The sequence below is a fragment of the Diachasmimorpha longicaudata genome, chromosome 1 (genome assembly GCF_034640455.1).
Source record: "Diachasmimorpha longicaudata isolate KC_UGA_2023 chromosome 1, iyDiaLong2, whole genome shotgun sequence".
NCBI classification, from domain to species: domain Eukaryota; kingdom Metazoa; phylum Arthropoda; class Insecta; order Hymenoptera; family Braconidae; genus Diachasmimorpha; species Diachasmimorpha longicaudata.
Window position 1 is genome coordinate 1,153,583 of NC_087225.1, and position 13,891 is coordinate 1,167,473.

The window sequence follows — 13,891 nt, forward strand, 5'->3', positions numbered from 1 at the left end:
TTCTTTTTTACCACCTTCTCACCGAGAGCCGCAACCCCCGGCGAAGCCCCCGCAACCCCTTCACCGTCGCTTCTCTTGTGCACTCGTTTCATCACGCTGCCGTGAATATAGTTTTCGTTGAAACGGAAGAGTAATGAGTTTTAACCGGTGTACTAACGAGTTTTTCCCTTCATTTTCCAGACGCTTTTTACAAGTTTAAGGATCTTTTTTTAACGAAAATTACAGTTGCATACAGATGTCTTTATGGAAAGAGTTGTTGAGGGTTTAACTCATTGTGGAATGATTCTGATGAATGAGAATTTGCGGAGAAAATTCGAGATGTTGGAAGAGTGAATCGTTATGCGGAGAAAATTTTTTGTGAAAAATTATTCGACCGTTTTGACAAGTTTTACGTCGTCACAAACACGGGAGAATTGAATTTTTTTTTTCTTTTTGGAAACCTACGGGTTCTAAATTGTAATATATCGCAGATTAAGTTGTAAAGTTGTTTGCTTTGAGAAACAAAATTATTTGACAGCCAACCAATAGAGGGAGAGGTGGATTTTTTTTAAATTAAATTTTCTCATTTTTAAATTTGCAATCTCGATATATTTTTAGATAGAAAATAAGTTTTGGTTGGGAAATGGATATGGCGGGGGGTTCCTCAGAATAATTATGGTCCTGGTAGGGGAGGGGCACAAATAGTTGGTCACGAAAAAAATCGTGATGCTACTGGATGGTTTATTGATTTAAACGCGAATTTTTCTCGAAATACTGCGGAAAATTCTGTAGAAATAATGAGGAATTTTGCCAGAAATCCAGGGAAATTTCACTTCAACAACATTGGACTTTTTCTATTTTGGAGTAGAATTTTGTTAAGGCAAGGTCTCTCCGTGGATACTCAATGTTAATAAATATCACAAATTTTATAATATTCCTACTCATATGAATGAAAAATTAGAAGCTCTAAAAGGCGGTTCATTCTACCCCAACAATTTCCAAAACGTTGGACACGAATAATTTCATAGAATTAAAATTGTTTTATTTATCTATTAAGAGGACTGTTGCCCCAAAATAATTTCTGATTTTCCTGATTCCTGATCTTCATTAAAATTATGAAGATTCCATCATATTCGGGTGTTTTGGAAGATACATTATTTTACAATGAAAACTAATGTTTGATTTCACATCTTTGTCACGGTTATTTAGACACTGACAAAGCTTCAAATAACCTTAGCAGTTAAGCAGTAAATAAATTTAACTCAATGTAATTTATATAGTAGTTCGTCGCTAAGTTATCGAGACATATTTTCCATCTAAAAGAATAGTAAATTGTTCATAATTTTCAACTTACTCATCTGTAACCAGATAATTATAAAAGAATTGCTATTCCCCTGACAACTCTACATATTTATCAAAAACATATTAATAGTTCTATTATTTAGCATGAATGGACTTAGATGTATGCACCGCTTTCATATTGAAATTGACGTTTGTCTGTATTTCAACTAAAAATAACAATATTGAAACCTCCATTCGTCAGAAATCCAACTAAATTTTCACGTTATTCGACATTTTTTGGTGTCACAAGAAACCTTATTTTCCTTATTTCTCCGCCGAGTTTTTCAGCAATATCATCGACTCTATGGCAGATACCGAAATTTTCCTCATAACATTTATTATAGAACAGACTTTGCTCTATAAAAAACTTTCTAATGAAAATTTTGCTATATTCCATCGATTTCGAGATATCCCTAAAAATCAACAGTTAAAAGCCACTCAACTTATTTTACCACTTGGCACCTGAACGCAAACGTTCGCTTTCGTTGTAATTAAAAAATAAATTATCCACGTAATAAAAAATATTTTCATTCAGATTCCTCGTAATCGATGATGAGATAGTCAAACGAGAAGGCTCGCGCAGTAAAATTGTCGTAAATTCACTATTTCACAATAAATGAATGACTTCGACAAACGAATTAGCGATTCTGATTGCTATCGTACCACTTCAAGTTTCCTAATGACACAAAAGCTCCCCCTCCATCAGAAAAGCTCCTAAAATACGTTCCGACTAAAACATCTGTACCAACAAAGCTTAACCCTCTCTGTATCCTCCACAATAAATACAATTGCTTTCATAATCCTTCAAGTTCAAACCGACCCCAGTGCCTCTCCAAAATGACATCCATACTCCTCACTTATATTATACACACAAACCAAGAATATCCGATTTACCCGTATTATCCCTGATAGAAAATTTCAAGATACAAAACCCCCACTACATTCAAACCCCCTAAAACCAGAGGGCTTACGCACCACAAATAATTCTACTCATCACCGGAATACCCTCAAGAAGTAAGGGGCCCCCATCAACCCCCTCGATGCACTTTACGACAAGTTCTCTTTTCATCCCCCGCCCCCTCCCTCCCACCCACCGCCTCATCCCAGCCCAATCACTCACCCCCCCCCCCCAAAAAAACTCAAAAAATTCTCAAACCTTCAATAAAATCCCCCAAAAATCCAACGTACCGTGTCGAGAATGGCCGTGATCAGGCCGGATCCTGTCACCAGAAAAGAATCACTATCGTAACCACACGATCAAAAAAAAAAACTCGATTCTTAAAAAAAAATTCCGCGAACTGAATCACTCAACAGAAAAATAAAACTGCAAATAACTTTTTCACCAGAAGTATCACAAGTCTCAGAGAATCCCTACACCATTGGTTATATCAGCACCACTATTATCCGTCGGTGTCACTGATATCATAAAAAAAACTCCCGATATAAAACTCCCTCTCGAACTAAGGACCAGCCGCCACTCAGATGTTTACCACCAGACAGTGCCCTCGGGTACCAAAACAAAAAAATCCCATTAATTGTTCGATTAATAGTCCGCTGGATAAAAAATAATTGTCTGTTTATTCTCGTATGATTGGTTGATTGAGCGACGGTGCGTTTTTCAATTTTGTTATAATTCGAGTCCACGTGTGCGGAGCTTAAAACCCGGGGGTGCAGTGACGCGTCGCTTGGCTGTGGTGCGCACCGCCCGATTGACCATCAGTGTCTGCTTTTCCCTTAACGCTGTACTGGCTATAGAACTGAGAAGGCTCCTAGCGCAACGCAAAACGTCAGCCAGAGGCCGGATTTCCATCGGCCTCCTCCTTCCCGACCCCGAACCACCGCTTCACCGGCCCCCCACCAGCCGCATCTTTTTGCTCCCTTCACTCCCGCTACGCGACGCCGTCGCTCCCTTTCTCCACCCCTTTGGATTGTTCAGTGCGTTTGTCTCGCTTCTGCTGCCTCACTGTCTGAAGGATGGGGGGGAGTTGGTGGTGGTGGGAGAGACGATGGGTCGACAGTGGAGTGAGTCGAATCGGCTCGTGAGCGAATATGGGCGTGGCCAGTGGGGAGCGCAAGGAGTGGGGATACAGCAGCGCAACGTGAGCTTAACGGAGCGGAGGAGTGGGGGTGAACACGTTAATGTGGGCGGTGCCATTGCTCTCGTTGGCGGTAAATTCCCCTTGACGCCATTGTTACCGGTTTCTGTGCGACGGCGTGAATATACCCTCTATCCCTTTCCCTATTCTACTGACTACGTGTTATACACAAAACCCGACGATTCGGCGAGAAAACTGAGTTTTAACCCTGTGATACTCGTGAACTATTCGCAACCCGACGCCCGATAACTTGTGATTGTTTTTATCTAAATTTTTGAGTTGACGTGACAATTTTAGAAATTACCATTAATTATTTTGTTTGGGTGATTCGATGAGGTCTAGGTAAGATTTTTATAAAAAATTTTAATGCTTGTCTCGTTTTTTTAAGACCAAACTATTTAATTCAGTAATTGGGAACTCCCACTGAAGCCGTGAAATTCGAAAATTAATCAGAAGTACAGATTATTTTTGCATGCGTTATTTTGTGGAGTTTGAGAATTTATGAACAAAAATTAAATATATTTTGTCACGATTACTCATAGTCGAGTAGAATCTGAAGGTTCCCTACGGCTCACAATCGCAAATGAGACTCATCCGCACGTGCGTTTCTTTCAGTAAATTCATAACCGAAACTTTTTTTTTTCAAATAATTTAATCGGCGTAAAGTTACGATGTAGTCCTCACTTTCGTGTTGAATGGGAAGTGCGGTGTGAAAAAGAGGGGCGGGAGGGGTGGGGGAGAGAGATAGGGGGTAGGGGGGCTAGGGGGATGGAGAATGAAGAATAAAGAATATGAAATAAGGGTCTTTGGGATATGCGTGTTGTGTTTACCGCAGAACACAGGTTCCCTGGATCTGACGCGTATAAAACCTCTGGGCCATTGTATTGGTTTTTTATTCCGGGAGAATTAACAGACTCAATATTACGGGTATTGTGCCAGTGAATCAAAAATACATGTTATAATTTACGATGGCGTAGGGCAGGATGAAGGGAAATGGTTTAGTAAAAATTAAACGGAGAAAAAAAAATTCTTGTGACAAGAATATTTACTAAGTACGTGGAAATTTAGTTGACTCTAGTGTACGAAAAAATACTGGAAAAATACGGAAAAGTTCTGTAAAATTTAAGGGTTGAAATGTAACTGAGGGGTGAAAAAATATTGTTATTGCCAAATATTCATTTACTAAAGAGAAATATTTGTTTATTTTTATTCGTACAGTAAAGTCATTACGGTAAAACTCATTAGGTTAGAGTTATCGTAAGTAGATTGTTCTAGAACATTATCATGTTAGTGATAACCTGAAGTGAACTACTTTAACAAATATGAGAATTCGAAAATTTCTCAAAATTCTTCCCTCTTGAAATTTAAACAAATGATAAATCATTAACGAATTTCATTTAAAGTTCTGTGCAATACGTCCAGACTCAAGAGCAATGAGATTGTCATCATTAAAAGCTAATTAAGCTCATCTGGAAATGACTCAATCGAAGAAGGATAATTTTGGAAAAATAAATACTTTTCTCCAGTCGGGGGATGTTTGGAAAAAATAATTGGTTGTTTTAGTGTCCGCATCAGTTCCGGCAATTTTACTGTACCGGTTTTTCTGTTCAGCCGCCATTTGACGTCATGATCTCTGCCATGACAGGAAACGATCTTAGCGATACGTCAGAGGTTTGTTATTGTTAATGTGTTGATCATCACCACAACGCACGACGATGAGTAAACACGACTGAGGTTACGTATTTAGAATCGTAAAAAGTGCAATTATCGTCACGTAAAACTACGAGAAATTGAGTAGCTTTTGGATTTTTTGGGGATTTTTTACTTGAAACTGTGTAAGTTGTGAGTTTGGGGAAAACACCAGACAGTACCGTAAATATTAGTAGAGCAAATACTAAAATAGTAAAAATGACTGAAATAATTTTTCAGCCCATGACTACCTGATTATAGTGATGTATTTTTTGTTGCATTTTTCTCTTCTTGGGTGTTTTGTCAATAAAGAATATAATCAGTAAATAAATTTTGTTGGCTACAGGTCCTCCGGCGATGGCCAATTGCAAATTCTTGCAGGAACTTCCAAACAAATTCCGTTGAAAATAAATAAATAATATAGTTCGCAGGAAAATTTTGTTTCTCAGCGTACGGAAAAGTTCCGTAATTCCTAAGTAACGACAGAGGTCTGATAAAAATGGCGGAGGCCGAAGTAAAAATTGCAGAATGCTCGGTAAAAATTACGTAACTCGCTACTTTTCATCGGACCTCCATTCCTCGCATGCAAATTATGGACTTGTCACGTAATTTGTTGTGAACCTCTTCCGAGAGATAAATTTCTGGGAAAAATTCTCATTCTAGTAGAGCAATAAAAACCGCTTGAAATTTCATTGACTTGAGTGTAATTTTTCACGTTATTCTGAGAAAAGTTACCGGAAATGCTACGATAACAATAAATAAATTTCTAAAAAACAGAAAAAATTAAATTTGCCTGACGAGTATTAAATCTGTTTACACTCGAAGGATGTCATTTTTTCCATGGCTCATGCTACAATTTTTACGGTACATTTCTCTTGGTTTTCTCTCTGTTACTTGGGAACAAATGAATTTATGAGTAATGTGCTCCGTTCCAATAATTTTCACCAGAATGTCATAGAGCGAGAACTGTTTTAATTCTCGCGTGATTTATAGGCGAGAGGTAGACGGTGAAAATATTCTCTCATCTCCTTATTTTTACAATTAATCTGGGGTCACTCTGGAGACTCAGTCACTAAACGTTTTTTCCATTTCTCCCCAGTATTTTTTTCCCCTTCAGAGGAAGTCCTTTTCAGGGCACAGAGGAGAGAACAGGTGGCTCCAATTAAGCTCCAATTACCTGTGTACCTAGTTCTTACGTTCATCTCACACGTTCTTCTCATTCACTCGGTGCGCTCCATGTGACAATTGAGGGAGACCCACCATCGTGCCAAACTAGAGGCGTTGAACTTAATTACGAGTCGCTCGGGGTGGGATATCCTGGAGGGAATTGAGGATGGTTGTTGAGCTTGCATCCTACGGTTAAATGGTTTTTCCTTTTTCTCATTTTTTAAAGAGGGAGGATTCAGCTGAGTTGTAGAACAGAGGGAGTTAAAAATCTATATACCACGATGAAAAAAACTGGGAATTTCCCTGGGGAGAAAAATATCCAGTAAAAATTACGGAACTCAAGTTGGCTCACCCATTCGAGAACTGACTCTAGAACAATTTGAGTTGGAGTATCACATTTTTTTTCAGGAATTTCCCATGCAAATTCCAAAAGGGTTTGAAAAAAATGAGTTAAATTTGTTTAAACAATATTTCCCTCAGGAACTGCGCAAAGAAATCATAGTTTTTATTGAATATTAGAGTCCGTACCTTTGAGGTTAAGATTGGATTATATGACTTATTATTGAGAACAGATTTAATCCATATTATTGGTGCCACAAACGAATCGACGTGGAGAGAGCCAGAGAGTTTATACAAACATAAACAATGACGAGAAAGAACTGAGAGTTCTTTGTCGATAGATGACGATATTCTTTTGGCCTTAGTGACCGGTACGTAGTCTGCTTCAGCAGACCGTAGAGTACAGACGTCACTTCCTCGTGCCATATTAATAATAAAAAAAAAGTAAAGTTCATTTCACTGCGTTTTTATATTATAATTATTTCTTGACCCATTTCCATTAGTTAAAGAAGCTATTATCCCGATAAAACCGAAAATTACTGTATCGGTAGAGTAAAAATTACCGCATCAGTTGGATAGAATTTACCATTTGTTTCTGGAGTTTCTCGTTATTGTATGAATAGAAGGTACTGGACTAGAATATTTACTTAACCTAGAACGGAAATTAATCATCTGAGGTACAAATTGAAAATTGAATACAGCATGAACCAAGCCTGGAGCAGGCTTGCACCGAGGCCAGCCGAACCTGTTTTTCGCCTGACGTCATAGTTTCGAACTAGCGCGGGATATGCTGGGAGTGAAACATTGGAACAAGCTTGGCGAGTTTAGCTTGGTCCAAGGGTGAGGCCCACCATAAAGCAGGCGTGATCCAAACTAATGTAAACCACAGCCTGGTGTCAACCAGGTCTTGAAATTAAATAGACTGGAAATCAAAATTAACACATACTTATTTCATTTTTCATTTATAACATTGTTATAAAAATCTTCGGATGCAGACGTTAAGTGGCGTAGGTGATGTCTATTTGATTAATCAACTTGAAATTAATTAACTAAGAACGTAAAAGAATGGTTGATTTTTTAAATAAAATTAAAAAATAATCGACTTCAATAAATTTTCCATAATTTTATGACTCCATTGGTATGACCATTGGTTGAAGCCAGAACGAATCAGACTATGAACTAGGCTCACTACTAGGCTTCGGGGTAATCTATGAAAATAGCGTTGGCCCTATATTGCCATCACCGTCGGTTGAAGGCAGACTCATGCTGCGACATGCCAGACTTGGCAGTTTAGAATCAACCAAACTTGGCCCTGTTGTCAATGCTTGGTAATTCATACCAGGGCGGCCACAATACTCAGCCTGACATCCCCAAATCATAATATATTAATTTCCGTGAAATTTGTAGACGGAAATGAAGGAACGATGGACTTTCACAGAACGATACAGTAATTTTTGCCAAAAATTTCTCTTCCTGTATTCCTATTGTTAGAATATAACCAATAAATTTTAGAGCCCAAGCAGCCACTTCAAACAATTACAAAATCCTTCAAATATATTTCCTCCTCATGTGCACATATCACTTCTATTATCTCTCCCCATTGACTTTATTCATTTCAGGACGTGTTTGAACGATCGCAGAATTCGATCAGTTCTCTCGTTCTGGTTGAGTATCAGCCAATCCAGTTTTACATTCCATTGACCGAAAACTCGAATTGCCACGGTGAAACAAAAATGACACAGTGGATTGTTTTTTTTTCGTCAGGTCGAGTTTTACACGCGTGACACGAGTCTATCCTCTCGAAAAGTTTGTTCCGATATCACTCGCTCCATTTCGCAGCCACTGAGTTCACTGGGTCGATGAGGAAACTCCGGTCGAACATTAGTAATTTGGCAGAAGATCAGACGGCATTAAAAATTTAAAATTCAATTAAAGATGAAAAATTCCCCTTCTAATCAATTCTCATTCAAATTTTCCCGATTTATTTCCTGCGTAAATATTCCCGGGTCATAATTTCCGCGCAATAATTTCTTCTTCAAATATTTCTTTTCGACAAAATTCCAAGAAGAAATCCTTCATGAGAGAAATTTATAATAATAAGAATTTCCGGTTCATATTCTGATGATATTTTCAATTTATTAGAAATCTCATCAATTAATTTGCTGATTTCAATCTCAATTTATTTGAAAACATTATCCATTACAGCCTTTAAATTCAGACTGACACATTCTCGTATCTTCCCTCGATCGGTGTTTTTATACGTTACAATATCCCAGCGTCTGGAAGGACCACCGTGCGTGAAAAGGTCGGAGACTTCTGAATGTTGCGCAATACACTGAGGGGAGATAAATAAATATTATATGCGTGTCATATGACACGTGTGTTCCCATTGGAATCGCCTGGTCACGCGTCCACGTTATACACTCTCTCACTCAACGACTGGGGCTCCAGTCACGCCCATCCATCTCACTCGATGCTTATCCATCATCAACGATTCCATTCGTTCCACCTTTTTGCCGTTCTATCCCTGTCGTCGACATTTTTTGCTCGATCCTTGTCGTTTTTTAATCTCTTTATTCGCTAAAGGCGCGTTCAATGTATTTATACCGAAGCAGCAGTGATAGAGGGATTGATTTATAGTTAACAAATCAATTGACCTGCGTTTTTCAAGATTTATCGCTCCGTAATAGTCAAACTCAGGTCGACTTCTGGTGATTAAAATTCCCCTGGGGGATAATCGAATTCGATCATTGCTCGGTACAATACCGAAGTCAACTTTGCTGATTGCTACAACCAACTTCCGGCTGCGCAATCGATGATGACGCCCAGTCAGTTCATAATTACGAAAACAATCATTTAAGATTATCGTCGTCGGAATTCACTTTCTGGGAACACTCCAAGGTCGACCGCAGCACCTCCCGCAACGGCCCCCCAGACCTCAGCAGGGAGTGAAGCTAATTCTCATTCATACCACCGACCAGGACAAGATCACCTGGAGAAGTTGACTAAGTCCCTGCCCCGAGACCCCCGTGTCCGACAACGGGGGTTGGTTGGCCCCATTCATACTCTCTCTCTTCAACGAGGTCGCCATTCCCGATGACCACGAAGACAGGTTCACACTTCAGGTACATCCTCTCTCTACAAAATCGCGCGAACGCGGCGAATGACTCCCTAGATGACATAAGAGCATGTGCTGCCTGGATCCAGTATCTATTAGGTCCTCATGGGAACCAAATAAATGATACGAACATACTATCGATGAATCGAAACTCGTCAAGCCGATGGTGAACGATATATTGGCGGCATCCGCCAAGTTGGCGAATTCCATGTGGATTGGTCTGTTGGTGATTTCTAAGGTATTAGGGCACGATCGTCACGTCATAGGATAACGAAGGGTGAAATAAGGGCTACATGGGTTATAACAAAGGTCTAGAATAAAGATTTGAGTTAGTGGTTAGGATAAATGTTTAAATTAGTTTAATGATCCCAAGATAAAGGCCCAAGGGCAATTATATGCTAAGGGCTAGTAGGGATGGAATATATTAGTATCATAGTGTCATAATAAGAATCGAAATACGGGTCATATGGGGATCATTTGGGGGTCATATGGTCGTTATTAGGTGGTTGGCGAACCGCCCGAGTAGGGGCGTAGCCCCTTCGGGTGCTAGTAATTCATACGAATCGTATTTGATCGGGCCGACAAGGATGCAATGACATTGTCATTTGTATGTAACCGGATTTCGATTTTTTTGGACTCACTAATTTTTTCGATACATTTGGATAGAATACGCCTTTTGCTCAAAGTTATTTTCATAAGTTCACCTTTTTGGGTTCACGACTTCGTGAAACTTAATGAATGGGAAAATTGATTACATTCTCAAAATGAAGTGGTTGTAATACCTGCCAATTTACCATGTCATCTATATTTAGTCAATGACTGAGCATAATTTTTCATGACTGGAAATTCAGGAGTCGAACGTGAGGGCTTCGACGCAGGCAGAAATATGAGTTGGGTTCGCAAGGTTGAATATTCTGGGTAGGTAGGTCTTGTCAGAATAGTACATGACAGCTTGCTGCAAGTCGGTCTCTTCCCAGCATATGCAATGTAACTATCGGGATGTATCGTTGGCTAAATACACGCGTGAACGGAAAAATCGTACATCACTATAAAAAATTAATTCCCACACATATTTATCGTACACATACCTTCCAATTTGATTTTCTTTGTCTTTAAATCTAAACTGATGGCAATGTCCCCTAATTTTTGTATATTGAAGGGCATAATTTGAGAAGGTCACTGCAAATATAGTATGTTCTACACAAAAAATGATGGAGACTCTTAATTTCTTCAACATGTCCACTAATTCTCACATATTGCTACAGAATATTCGATTTATATACTTTGAATCATCACTGACTAATGGTATGGGACGAATGCATTAAAAATGACGACCTAATGAAGAGGATTTATCTGACATGTTGTACCACAGCGTATAATTATTGAACATCAGTTAAAAATTAGTATTCTGTATACAAATAGTTACGCTGGATGTCATTTTCACTGACAAGTCCGATAATTATCGCGCGTTGCATCTTAATGTTTCACTTTCTGACTTTGAATTATTAGTGAATAATAACAAATGACATGCCAATTTGAAATAACTTCCGGAGCAACAATAATGCAACAAAATTTGAACGGACGTAGCTCAATAAAGCGTTCGGCAGGTCCTTGAAAAATTCATCCAACGGCTGTTAAAATTCATGTAGGGGATTAGAGCCAGGACGTAGTATAATTTTCGAGGACTGTCAAAGGAAACAAACAAACTTCCTCGACATGTACACTAAAGTCACTCAGAATTTTTTCCAGTGGGCCTAGTTTGACTCACCCAAAGAAGGCTCCCATGAAGTTGCATTCAAGTTTCAATTTCTGAAATGATTTAAATTTACTGTGTCAGTTTGCTTCATGGTAGTTCTGCAACAGTCGACTCTAAATACATCGATACATTTGCTTCGTGTGCTGACACATCATTTACTGTTTCAACCGTAAATATTACTTGGGCCATATTCAAACCACTTCGCTTTATTTTCAGGGAAAAAGCTGTCTAGAACTGCAGTGAGAGAATTTTGTTGTTTCACTGGCTATTTAGGAGGACTTGTGTACAGTCAGTCTTCTGGTGGTATGTTAATAGCGGAAGGTATGTCGGTACTGCTTGATCCAGGAAAAATATTCCTTCTTAATTTCAAATTTGGAGTCAGGGAAGAAGTGTCGTGAATTGAATAATAATATTTCTTACTTATTTGCTCCCCAATTTGATAAAAAAAAAAGGATTTCGGCACTTCACATTTCGTTGTTTACTAGCAATTTAATTATTTACCTTATTTATTTAATAGAATTTATAATATTCTTCTGAAAATTGTTGCAGAACATGTGCAAGGAGAGAATGGAAAATGCAAAGTGGTAGCCAGGAAAAAATTCCAGTGCTGAAACTAGATATTTCATCGGCTTAAATATGAATTTTTCCCCGATTTCTGTGAAAATTGCCTCGAAATCCCCAAAAAGTTTGATAAATTCTCCCCGAATTTTACTAGATTTTCTCACAACTGAGACACACATGCATATATTTCAAATGAAAAGACGCGTTATTGTTTTCACAAATTTGTATTGTTATTTCATTCAAAGATTCACGGCGCAGTGAAAATAATTAAATCTCGATGAGAGATATCCGTACACATTTATAAACTTTGAAAATCCACAAACCCGACATCTCGGTGTAATCAGACACCGGAGTTAAAAGGGAATGAAAAAAAAAATGGAGGGGAAAAGAGAAAAAAAAGAGAAGCCGTGTAATTGAAAACATCCGAGAAGATCGGCGTGTCCTGTGATCCGTCTACGGCCGCACGCGCGGCGCCTTTCAATCTTAATAGACGTTTGATTCTGCACGTCGTTTAACCTGATTTTTTAAATGTTTTTTTAATTTCCGCAATGCGAAAAAATATGGTAATGTGATACAGGACACCGCTCTATTATGTGACCTGAATAAATTGACAAATTCTACCATTTTTATAAACAATGAAAATACTGCTCTTGTATTGGATATAATATTGTCCTTTTTTCAAATAAATTAATAATACAATAATTACTTTCTGAGCAATTTTGTGTACCATCTCCTTGAATCGAGCAACAAATATAAGTTTGTTAAACATATTTAAACATATAAACTGGATTTAACTTGTTGTCCGAAAAATATTTGATTGGCAGAATTATAGTTTTCCCTCAATGTGTATCACTCTTGTTCCATTGCTTAGTCATTTCACTTTATTAAATCAAATAAAATGTTTTTTTCAAGTGATTTTATCGGATTTTTAATTTGTTAAATTGTGTCGCCGTCAGTTTTCGTATGATTCCCTGATTCCGCACAATTTAGTGACTTTTGTCACTGATTTATTCATTTAAAGATCATCTGAAGAGGTTGACAGTTGCTCGATCTATTTGCTGATGATCATGACGCGATAGTAAAGATGTGATAGTTGTCGTAGCAATCCCCAATGACCAGTAATTTACTGCTTTAAGAGAAAGAGAAAGAGAGATGTTGCTGTTGGACTGTTAAAAAATTTTATTTGAGTTTTTCTTCGGAAAATTCTGAATATTTGTATCGTATTGTAATGGAACTGTAATATCAGATCATCTCTTGGCATCTTCAAAATTATCAATTTCATGGAAAAATGGAACAGAAGCGTAAACTTTCGCTCTAGTTTTCCCTGAAAATAAACTGAAAGGTCGCAGTCACTGTCAGGTGAACCAAATGCAAGTGCAAGAATGAGAGTCATGTTGAACGAGAAAATTATAATTCAACAAATAACCGTTCGATAATAATTATTAACATTTGGAATTAGTCTGAATTATTTCAGTTGCGACGTGGCAAAGCGAGATGAGTCACTTATGACACTTATTACAATATTTTTTGTGGAGCGAGTTGAGGACTATAATAAAGATAATGACAAAAAATTCGCTATCTCTCTTAGATTCGGAGATGTGGCGCAAAAAGTCGATTCATCAAAATGCTAGAGTACTGTAATGTGTTTTATTTATACAAAAAAAAATCTTATCAATATCATAAGTTTTGTAGTACATTTTGTAATTAATGATATGTGACTGCGTAAAATTTACGAAACAATATTATAAAATTTGAAGCTCTATCATTTTTTATTTGAGTTTAAATGAAAAATTTGTAGAACTTTTTAAAAAAAATCTCAACTAGATTAGGTTATGGCGTTACCTC

The 13,891-nt window shown here is 37.8% G+C and overlaps 1 protein-coding gene and 1 long non-coding RNA gene across 5 annotated transcripts in view; one reads left to right on the plus strand and one right to left on the minus strand.

Annotated features, from left to right (window-relative positions):
- Positions 1–3,163, minus strand: part of LOC135167291 (paired box protein Pax-6) — a 45,726-nt gene extending 42,563 nt beyond the window's left edge. For 3 of the 4 annotated variants that reach the window (XM_064130346.1, XM_064130366.1, XM_064130338.1), the window contains exon 1: positions 2,509–3,163. The gene's annotated coding sequence lies outside the window, so the exon portion shown is untranslated. Of the gene's footprint in view, positions 1–2,476 lie in introns of all 4 variants that reach the window. The other variant, XM_064130356.1, reaches the window with a different exon arrangement.
- A 238-nt stretch (positions 3,164–3,401) lies between these two features.
- On the plus strand, positions 3,402–12,751 carry LOC135161463 (uncharacterized). Its single transcript, XR_010298780.1, has 3 exons — positions 3,402–3,758; positions 11,702–11,806; positions 12,035–12,751. It is a non-coding gene; the product is annotated as an uncharacterized LOC135161463 (long non-coding RNA).
- Positions 12,752–13,891: the final 1,140 nt, after the last annotated feature.